This window comes from Symphodus melops, assembly GCF_947650265.1.
Source record: "Symphodus melops genome assembly, chromosome: 2".
Taxonomy (NCBI): Eukaryota; Metazoa; Chordata; class Actinopteri; order Labriformes; family Labridae; genus Symphodus; species Symphodus melops.
The window spans coordinates 26421790-26433593 of record NC_136692.1 but is presented as its reverse complement, the minus strand read 5'-3'; the positions used below and the strand labels follow the sequence as shown (position 1 = coordinate 26433593).

Sequence of the window (11804 nt, the reverse complement as noted above, 5' to 3'; positions counted from 1 at the left end):
CAAAACCCCATTTTCTTCATCCAGATTTCTCAGTGTAGTAAGGGTATTTTATCAGATATTTGGCCAATCTGGGAATAAATTCCTTACCAATAGATTTCTTCACAAACGTGTTCATAAAGGTGTCTTATAACACATAAAAAACATTTAAATCCAACTCCCATACGAAAATCCGTGAGAGCGGCTCAAAGTCGGGGTACCTGGAATAGTACCTTTTTGGTACTATATACTTATTGGTGAAAATTTGGAAAAGTTAACCTTTGTGCTTTTGGAAGCTTGTGAGAGGTCAGACTAGGGGTTCTTTAGGATTCTGAATCCATTGCAAACATTTGTTTTCCAAAAAATCCATTCCTTGGTGGAGAAATGGCCACGCCCACTTTTACATGTAAATTTACAGTAGCTCTATATGTTGATTTTAATATCTCGAATACTAGTTAAAAAATATACTGCACCACATTGCTTAATGTATTAGGGGTCCAGGTCTGAGCTTTCTTCACACTCTACTGTTCTTAAAGTGCGGACTGGGACCCCCTGGGGGCTTATGAGACACTGAGAGGGGGGTCCCGAGATGCTTTCCAAATACAAAAGTTGAATAATCTAAAATGTCATATCTTACCCATTATGGTGGGAAAAAAAACCCATTCAAATATTAGTTGAATTTTAACTAATGGTTCAAAAATGGTTAACGGGTGGCAAAGTAATTTCTGCTTCCCATAAGAAGCAATGTTGGTGTCTGCTGCTCCCTATTAATGACATTTGACACCTACACAAACTGAGTGTCTGTTAAGGAAATTGTGAATGTCCACACAGTCCTACTGTTTATACATTATATTATTATACCGGGTTCCCCGGTCTCTAGCAGAGTTATTGTGGGGGTCCAAAGCTGAGTCCAAAACTCAGGCTTCTGCCACTCATATTTACAGCTTTTTGCAATATGCCCTTACTAGTTAGCTAACGAGTGTGTTAAATTCACCCGTCTTCAGCCTCAATTGGTTTAGTTGTCGGACAGACCACCTCCGCAAACGTCTCCTTCGTTGCCACTGCCCCTCTTGGCTTTAAAAACATCCAGAGCATGCCTGCCTTATGTCCATCTGTTCCAGAGTGGTGGTGCACGGTAAGAGAAGGCTCGCTCACCAACAGTCTTTTTCCTCACTTTAGGAACAGTCAGCAGACCAGATCTTTGCCAGTGAAGAGCCCGAGAAGGTTCATACAGTCCAATAAGATCCATTAAATAGGGAAGGTGCTGCGCCATTTAAAATGTTATAGGTCATTAAAAGCACCTTAAAATCAGCACGGACCAGACATGGAAGCCAGTGAAGAGAGGCTAGCACAGGGGTAATGTGTTCATATTTCCCAGCTCCTGTCAGAACCCGAGCTGCAGCATTCTAAACCATCCGCAGGCCTCGGAAACTTTTTTTAGGTAGTCCTGACAGAAGAGTATTACAATAGTCCAGACGGGATGTAAGAAATGAATGAATGAGGACTTCAGCATCTTTGTCACTCAGGATTGGTCTAATCTTAGCGATCCTTCTGAGATGGAAAAATGATATTTTAGTGATCTTAGTGTGCTTATCGAAAACAAGTGTCTGGTCAAATATGACGCCAAGATTTTTCATCGTGTCTCTGCCGAAGACAACACAGTCATCAAGAGACAAAGAAACATTACTGAATGCATGTTGTAGCTTCTGGGGTCCAATGATCATTATTTCAGTCTTAACTGAATTAAGGAAAAGGACATTTTTAGAAAGCTAATTTCTGACAGCTAAAAGACAACTTTCAATTTTTAAAAGTTTTGACCCATTTTCACATTTCAAAGGCATGTATAGTTGCAAGTCATCTGCATAACAGTGAAAATCAATCTCAAAAGAATGTAATAGTTCACCGAGTGGTGCAAGATACAATGAAAAAAGCAGAGGACCAAGAACAGAACCTTGAGGAACCCCATGCTTCACTGTGCAGGGCTCAGACAGGACATTGTTAAATAAAACACGTTGAGATCTCCCTGACAGATACGATTTTAACCATAACAGCACCTTGCCCGAGATGCCAAAATGATTTTCAAGTCTTTCGATTAGAATACAGTGATCAACTGTATCGAAAGCAGCACTGAGATCCAACAGCAATAAAACAGAAGTACAGTCAGAGTCGGCGGTCATCAAAAGATCATTAACCACCTTTATCAGTGCGGTCTCAGTGGAATGATTTGCCCTAAAAGCAGACTGATGGGTCTGGGAGGAGATCCCTCAGGAGACCATCTGCCACCTTATCAGGAGCATCATACAGGCACGTGGAGGCGACACACACTACTGAGCCTCATTTTGACTTTTTTTCAGGACATTACATCAACATTGGATCTGCCTGTAGTTTGTTTATACACTACACAAGAAGAAGAAGAAGAAGAAGAAGAAGAAGAAGAAGAAGAAGAAGAAAGGCAACAACACAGAAGATGGGGACCATGCGGGAAGAAACCAGCTCAACCTGTTGTTTAACAGGTTTGACTGTCCAGCCACTGCAGCGAGTGTCTGCCCTTTCATCTTCACAGACAATTCAACCCCCCTCCCCAGGATCCACTGCACTTTGACACATCTCAAACTCCCCTTTTGCTCCTCCACTGAATACAAATAGGAAGAACTCCGTGATTGTTAATTTCTTTCAAGCCGACAGGGCTTGGGAAACAGTTGTCTGCACAGTTTGAAATTTGGTTGACAGCACAACAAACTCTTTGAACAAGAGACGTAAATGTCACAGAGTCAGACAGACGGGAGCTCAGACAATCAGTCAGCGATGGGAGAAATAATCTTGTTATTTAAACTGATGCTGCCAGTGTTCTTCAGCTCTCTCTTATTTTGTACAAATAACTAACAAGCCTCTCCACCCTGAGCTCACCTGTTATGATTACTGGAACAAGGATGCAACTTGGCCTAGGCTACGTTATGAAACCAAAGTCTCAAAAGCTTAACAAAATGAGTTTCACCTGAGCCATTTTAGTGTATGCACCCGCTATTTTTAATCTAAAAAATCTGAAAAAACATTTTTTTACCTCAATTCCTCAGTGGTTTTGATTGGTCTGGAAGACACTGAAGTATTTTAAAACAGCTGTGATGTGTTGTCTCCTGTTGGACCTCGTGAAGAATCTGACATTTTGAATCAGCAGGAGTTTTTTTTAGGTTGTGTTGTGTGAGAGCAGTAAAGTAAATTGCAGAATATAGACCAGGCCATAGATGTAAAGGCAGTCCTTGTCGGTTGGATACATTTATTATCACTTTCCTACGTTTTTCTTCAAATCTGTTCCACCTCAGCTGCTGTCTCTTTTTCTGGCTCAGAGAAGTGCTTTTGAAACTTTTAAAGTTTGAAGTAGTGCTTTAACCACTTGGTAGTACATATTTTCCTTTGAGAGCAATTTTAAAAATATTGTTTTAAATTGTACAGATGTAAAACATTTAAACTTCCCTTAGATGTTGCTTTCACAAAATGTACATATATGTACAAATTTACTTCAATGAAATGCAGAACCAAGCAGGACCAGCAGAGGGCGCAGTGTGACACACTTGATCATAAACTGTTGATCAGGAACATTCAGACTATTTATATCAAAGAGGAAAATAACAGATGTTAAGTGTACTGCAAAAATTCTGGGACATATTTTACTCACATTTGTTTGTTGCCACATTACCACTTTAAAATGTTAGATTTTTAAGAAAGTTTGACCAGATAGCTGCCCTCCCGAGTGCTACTGCAAGCGTATGTATTTAGTTTGGGACCATGTACAAAATATACATTAAACTAAACTAATGAAAGGAGATGCATCACACCAGATTTAATCAGTGGGACACATATGAAAACACTGTCTAATGAAGGTGGATTTTCCTGTCACATCACTGGTGATTGTTTTTTTATCTTCCTCTGTTTCAGCCAACTTCTTCTTTGTTTCTGTCATGTTGTATTTCCAGGATTCATTTGCATCAACTTCTGACATCAAAATAGCACTTAGTCGGTTTGATATGCAGTGACGTATTCTGGTCATTGGGAGTCAGTCAGGAATATATTAATGCTGATAGATTGTAACCGCTCACTCTTTCACAGCTGGTAGAGCTCCAAAGGCACAATAATTACTTTTATATGTAGAAAGAGATGCTCTTATTTCTGCAGCCAGATTGTATCTGCAGACTCATTAGCATTACATTTGTTTGCTATGGGTTCTATGTACATAAAGGAGTACATAGTCTTCTTCGTCTTTTTTTTTTTGCTGTTTTTCTGAAATTCCGATTTTATTTCCACATATGATGTTGTTTGCACATATTTGTATTTCTCTCATTCATTATTTGCACATATATTTTGACGACCTTCTCTCTTGCACTGTCTTGCACTTTCCTTGTTTTTACGAGAGCTGCTATTTTTAATTTTGTTGTGCTTCTGAAGGAGGAACAATCACAATAAAAGAATTCAGATTATTCAGATTCTGATATATGTGATTTACAGCGAAAAGGATAAGAATTTCATGAATGCATGGAAAGGGAGAGCAGGATGAGAATGTATCTGCTGTTTGTATTTTGGAGGAAATTTGAAGAACAAAAAATGATCTCGGGAACGTTTGTCAAGTGTGTTTCTTTGATGTATAATTCATCACTGACTCCTTTTTTTCTAAAGACACAGCCCCAAAGGAAAGCGCTCCTGTGTGTTTAATGTCTTTGATATTAAAAACGACGCAGAACCATAATAGAGCCACCGTCTCTGTCATGCTCTGGGGAATCTTTTCTATCTTCTATTTGCTCATCAGTGCAGCTCTGGACCTCTCTACGATGATGAGAATAACAGAGGTGATAATAAGAACAGAAATAACATTATTATGAGAGCTCTGGGTTTTAGACAGGTGGTTCTTTTCAGACAGAAAGGATTTGAGGGCCTCGCTAAAGCTAATGAAATGTGTGACATAATTATGCAGGGATTATAAAAGGCATGTTATTTGCTTTGTGAAACCACGTTATTTTAAAATGCTTTATTTTGAACATGTGGACACTGAAAATATAAAAACATGTCTGTTATTTAGGAGTTCATTTTTCGTGTACTTGACTGTTTTGTGCCTATATCAGAATCAACAATTAGCTAAATAGATAGATAGATAGATAGATAGATAGATAGATAGATAGATAGATAGATAGATAGATAGATAGATAGATAGATAGATAGATAGATAGATAGATAGATAGATAGATAGATAGATAGATAGATAGATAGATAGATAGATAGATAGATAGATAGATAGATAGATAGATAGATGATTAGGGACATACCCTGTGACATCAGCACATCAACAGAACCACTCAGGAAAATTAAAGAGCTCAAACTTTTTAAAATATTAAAACTATTGACATTTTGTGCTGGCATGGTCGACTCCATAATGCGGTTCTCTCCAGGTCAGTGCTTTCATCTACTTAGGCTAATGGAAGATTGTCATAGCAACACCCTGGGTGTTACAGACAGTTGAATTATACTCTGATGGATCCTTCATCTATGGCTTCATTACGCTGCACCAGGAGGACTCCCATCTTGTAGATAGATTGCATCGCTGGCAGCTTGACAAGTAGGAGTTTGCAAGTAAAGACAAGGTATTAATGTGGAGCTGGCCCACACAGTTGAATGGCAGTAAGAGAGACATTTTGTGGACAGAAAAAAAGCAGCAGTGCATCTCGAGAAGCTGTGCTGAAGAGCTTTCTAACAAGAATCTATTTTGTGTCAATGTGAAAGGAAAACTATTTAAAACTGAGTCATTTGCAACTCCAGACAGTCATAGTAATGTGTTAAAGGTTGATGCTCAGATTATTGCAGCAGAAACAGAACACTTAAAGCCTTCATCATCTTTGAGGTATCGTTATGTTAAGTATCATTAATTAGGAGTTTTGAGAAATGAAGTCACACAGAGTGATAAGAATAAGTTAGATAAATAGAACATTTGCAGGCCACACAAGGACTGTTAGGTTGTGTCTTCTCTCTTCCCGTGTTGCAGGTTCTAATAATTGGTAGGCGTGGCTGTCTAATCAGTCTGAATAAGAGCACCTGGACCCGATGCTCACTGTCACTAGACTTTCTGCATGCTCCTTGTTTGGTTGCTTTTTCTGCTGCTCCATCCAACACATAACCGAGACCACCTCTTCGGCTGGGTCTCGGTCCGGCTGCTTGGTGCGCACCTGAGTTTGATGGTTTGTATTCACACCTACCCAAAAGGTTTTAGTTTGTTTCAAGCAAACTAAACCAGGTACTAAACCACCCTTCCATACATTGGTCCGCACCAAGACTTCAAATGGTGATCCTCCGGTTCCCAAACCAAGTCTCTGCAGGCTGAGTTACTGCCACCCCTTTAAGTTATAAATGAGCAGGTAAAAGATCTTAATCTTTGTTATATCCATCTATAAATCCAAGATTCTCTGTCTGTCTGTCTGTCTGTCTGTCTGTCTGTCTGTCTGTCTGTCTGTCTGTCTGTCTGTCTGTCTGTCTGTCTGTCTGTCTGTCTGTCTGTCTGTCTGTCTGTCTGTCTGTCTGTCTGTCTGTCTGTCTGTCTGCTTAGTCGAGTTTCATTCATCAGAATAACATCCTATTTGGAAGGTGTGTTGCTGAGGACTCAAGTGCTGATTGCGAAGTTAGGATGAGCTCAGATTTGTGGCTAAAATATTTTTTACAGTTTTGCTTTGGCAAAATCCTACTGAAGCATGCCCCATACTGGAAACATCGGACAAGTGGAAACAACATGCACAGCGCATACGCAGTGGTGGAGGGCAAAGGAGTCTTTTCAATGTTCTGAGTCATTACAATCAGTTCAGTCAAAGATTTGTACAAAAGATTTGTTCACCGAGACATTGGGCCTGTGTTCTTCACATCACTGACTTGACAGGAGACATAGTGATACTTCAACTTATTACGCAAGTTTAACGTTCAATATGTCTTCTGCGTCACTGGCAATGTGACACCATCGACAATAACAACAATGACGTAGATTCGGCGGGCCGGAAAATAACTTCTGTCAGTGAAAGAAAACAGCAATGACATGAAAATAAACGTAACAAAACAAGCCCGCGGACAGACTGCTGCTCCGTAAAATTGTTTGCATCAGAAATAATCACACTTCTCTGTCATCCATTTTACTGTTGTTTTTGCTGGGTGTTACCTGTTACTTTAGAAACCAATGCAGATCGGTCCCCGTCAATATAGACAGATAGATCAGATCTGGTCAAATTTGTAATGTGGACAGTCAGTCAGTTAGATTGGATTTGAGCTGCAGTCTGAACAAAGCCTTAAGGTCGTAAATAGCCATAAAAGAGCTGGGTCTTTAGCCTTTTCTTAAAGGTATAAAGGGTGCAAAGCGATTCAGCAGATCAAACGCAGTTTGGAAGTTTATTCCACTATCGGGGAGTGACAGAGGAGAAGACTAGTTAGCGTCTTAGGACCCTATTTTGACAGTTGGATCAGATGCGTAGTGGGCAGGAGGGAGTGTAGACCTGGATAAGAGAGTTTAAGGAGGAGCAATCTATGTTTCTGTTTTGTGAACGAGCAGCTGAGCAGTAACCGGGAGCCAGTATAAGAGACATGCTCCTTTATTTGTGTCCTCTGCAAGGGTTTGGTAGTGCATGTAGGAAGGCCTGCCAGAGTTGCAAAATCAATCGTTCTTTACAGTATAGTGTGTCATAGTGAAATACAAACATTGCCGCTTTTGGGACACCTCCCAACTTAAATCTGTATCAAAGTAAACCGTTCCTGAGAAATTCCCTGATTGCTTCACATTCTAACTATTTCTATTCTAACATAACTATTGCTGAGGTTTTGAGTCAGCCACAGGTACATGTAACACTCGCAACTTCGTAGCTTAGGAGAAATACAAATGTATAAGGATCAGTTGTCTCCTGAGATGGAGAGTCAAAGTCAAAGTTAATTTAAGTTTGAGAAAGGTTTGAAACATAACGAGTCTCTGCCGCAGCTTGATGCTGATTGCAGCAGAGGGTTGAGAGGAGCTGTGAAGAGATGAGAAAGGAGCCAGCAGAAGAGTTGTATAACGAGAGAGACAATGGTGCTGTGGAGATGTAATTACGAAAGACCCCTGCCTGTATGACCTGTCAAATTGTGTTCCCCTGCAGACCTTACTGGCCTAAATGCATCAAAATCTCACTGGGGCATCTTCAGGTTTTAAAAACCAAAGAAAGACTCAATTCTACCTAAACACTCACACTGTCACATGCACACACTATAACACACACATAACAGGTCGTCTGCAGAAGCTTCAGTTGGATTGTCTCTCTATTCTGGACACCAAAGATTTCCACCTACAGTCTCCAGGCATCCCTACATTTTGGTAATCGAATCTCAAAGTTCCCTGATTAACCTTTATCTATTATTCTCTCCAGCTGACTCTACAGCTTTAAAGGCTTTCTCTGTGCTTGCTTGAGGATGGTCCATCTTCATTGTTCTTCCCTTTGTGCTCATTGAAGGTCTGCTTTGTTATGCTAGCAAGCCGGAAATATGTGACTACAAACAATCATCTTTATTTTTCTTTCCCAAGGATGCAGTGATGTCACAGTTCACCTCAGCATCAAGCAGAAGAGGGGCCGACATTGCCCCGGTTGACATTGATAAATATTATTGCATTAAACAATGTCATAGCTGATGTTTATTTGTTAATCCAAATTAATTTAAAGCTGGCATCTAGAGCACCTACCTGCTGATTCAGATGTTTTCAGTGGGCAGATGAAGTCATTTGCTGAAAAACTCTGACTTGTTTTCATGGTCAAATCATAGACTATAAATATTAATGGAGGAAAGCTGAATGACATCCACATCAGAGCTGAGCAGATTCATCGTGTCACTGATTGGCGAAATCCACCACAGGTCAGAAAGTAATTGACCTGTTATTGATTGGCAGGGAGGTGATCATTCGGAGTGGCTGTCTGACAGAAGTGATTGGCAAAGGACATCTTGCCTATGATGTGTATTTTTCTTGTAATGACATGTTTTCTTTTCTGCAGTACACCTACAATCACACTGCACTGCATGAATTCAAATTGTATAGCAAAAAGAACAGTGAAGACCTGCTCTTCTGTGACGCTGATTGATATATAGTTTTTAATTATCAATTGGTGCTTCACAATCAAAAATGTATTATTCTCAACCTGAGCTGCTTATCAGTCCAAAGGGGATTGAAATTAGTTCCATTGTTACTCCTATTTGCCTGTCTTATTTAAATAAATAAATACAGATGTTTTGGTTTGTCTCGGTACGGCATGCATTTTGTGGCGTTTCCATAGAGTAAGCCAGGAAAGATCCCCAAATTATCGTACTACTTTTTGGTACATTTCTGTTGGCCAACAAAGTTTATTGATTTGACCCTAAAAGGTGGAGCTAAACACTGCAGTCCGTTGATTGGTCTGAAAGAATGGTCACTTTTCGTGCAACAGCAACAAACACAACCCTGCCGTCTTTAAATAAACAGTCAATCGTTTATTCGTCTGTATTTCTCCTCGCGGCACACAGCCTTGTCTGACACAAAGCTGGATTGTGTTTTGTAACAAGCCAGTGACAGAGTAGATGAACTACTGGATGTCTTCTATCGTTGGTTTTGTTTGTCTGTCATGTTTTTCTCCTTTGTTAAATTCACTAGCAGCGTAGCTGTTTAGATGTGGCGTGACGTCTACCAAAGAGGTTACATTTGGCTGTGGAAACACAAACAGGATCAGGCTTTACCAAACCAAACTGTTCTGATCCATACTGGACCGCATGTTGGAAACAGGGCTCTTGAGAGTTGTTAGAAATTTGAATTAAGAGAACAAAGCGGGGAAAAGAAAGGATTAAAATGATGAAGTCCCACCTTGTGTATGCTTATGTGTTTGCACAATAATCACTGTCGAGTCATTTTTTCAACATTGTATTAGACAATGACAGGCATTGTATCAGGTCCAATATTGATCCCATAATGTCTCCAGAAGCCATTGGGGCTATGATAGTCAGAGTGTGAAAAAAGCTATTCATCTTGGCTTCCCTTTCCTGCTGTATGTGCGTGTCCATGCCTGCATGCAAGTACATGTTTGAGCTTGTACGTTAATTAAAAAGCATGTCATGAATCCTTACCAGGAAATGGTAATCTTATACATGTGCGGTCCGTGGTTGTTCATTACTGCACTCAAAACATCCACAATAATTTAGCCATTTCAGTGAACTGAACGTGTGAGCAATACCAGACAAGTACTGTATTAAGCAATAAAGTAACATAAAAAAATCACACATACAGTTTCTGAACTGATAACAGTAAAGCTGATTTTCTTCTGTTGTTCCTTAGTATTCCTGACTAATCACTTGGCTGTGGCACAACCTCATCTGATTGGTTAATTTTGTCGTTACGTCTTTAATTGGGTTCCTTAGAGTCTTAAAAGACATAAATCAGTTTATGGCCTCCATATAGTTTCATCACACATCTACCGTGTTACACGTAGAGGGGTGCTGTTTCACAAAATGAGACGTAGGACAGAAATGGCAGCAACAGTGCAAAAGAATTACCAAAACTAATATATTTAACCAAATTATTCATTTGATCATTGTATCTGAAAAAACTTCGCTGTATTACCAGCAATCTTTAGTCAGGTCAATAACAGTCATTGCGAACGCTTTACTTTCTTGCTTGTATTTTTGTATAGATTTCTGTTTCATGTTCAGCTCATTCTGAAATGACGTCCCAAGTAATCTTTATTCCTGTTTTTTTCCCTGATGCTGCCTGAATTTGACAAATTTAAAAGAACTGGAATTTGAGATGAAGTAGCTGTTCTTGGTTTTTTCTTTTTTTGGCGACCTGTTTGATGAGCAGTTACTTTAGTGCTTAAAAGACCCAGGCTAGGAGCCAGCTAGATAGTGGCAAGTGATACTATATCCTACTACATGGCCCCATTAGCCCCCACAAGTCAACCATACAGAACGTTGGGCAGACAGAGTCAGTTCTGTCCATCACTGGGGTTGTAGTTCAGCAACACCTTGGGCTGGACAGTGAGCTATCATGCCCCACCATTAATGCAGCTTCAACAGCCTATCACAATGAGGTTGAAAAACTGGGAGGAGGACCCAACTACAGAGAAATAAAATGATTTATTTTAACAAAACAAAAAGACAAACAACAACTTACTTAAATTACAAATCGAAATCCAAAAAGAAAACACAGGGAGCCACAAGGAACAAGAAACAAGAACAGATATCAGACATACCATAAAACAATGAACTGACACAGAAGGGAAGAAACTGAGAAGAAATAGACATGGAGGTAATCAGACACAGGTGAGACGTACACAGGTGCAGACAATCAAGGCAATCAAGACTGAAGGGAAACGCACAGAGGCAAGACTGACACAACAATGAACATAACTACAAACTAAATCATTAAACACTAGTTACGTTTACACGGGCACATTTTCTTCTTCTTCATTTTTCGTCTGATTGATATCAGGCCCATGTTGGAGGGGGGCCCCCACTGCCACCGGATCTTTGTCCGAACAACGAGCGGCATAAATCACCCCTCTCGATCGAAATTAAATGTCTTTCTGAATCGGCTCAGTCTGTTTACAGGTTTACATGCAGCATTTTGTATTCGGATCGTGCTTTTATTTGCTTTTCTGAAGAACAGTTTAAACAGACTTTTAAATATGTCTCCAGGATTCTTTACATTGTGTGTTGCGCAGTGAGGTGAATAATCAGTCAGCCTCTAAATCTATAGATATACTGAGTGACAGGCAAACCTCATTAGATGAATACATTCTTAATCCTAAGAAAACATTCTGCAGGAGAGT

General features: G+C 39.8%; 1 protein-coding gene across 2 annotated transcripts in view; it reads right to left on the bottom strand.

The window, feature by feature from the left end:
• The window catches only part of tsc2 (TSC complex subunit 2), a 137896-nt gene that overhangs the window by 3551 nt on the left and 122541 nt on the right, over positions 1-11804 (bottom strand). The window lies entirely within an intron of this gene.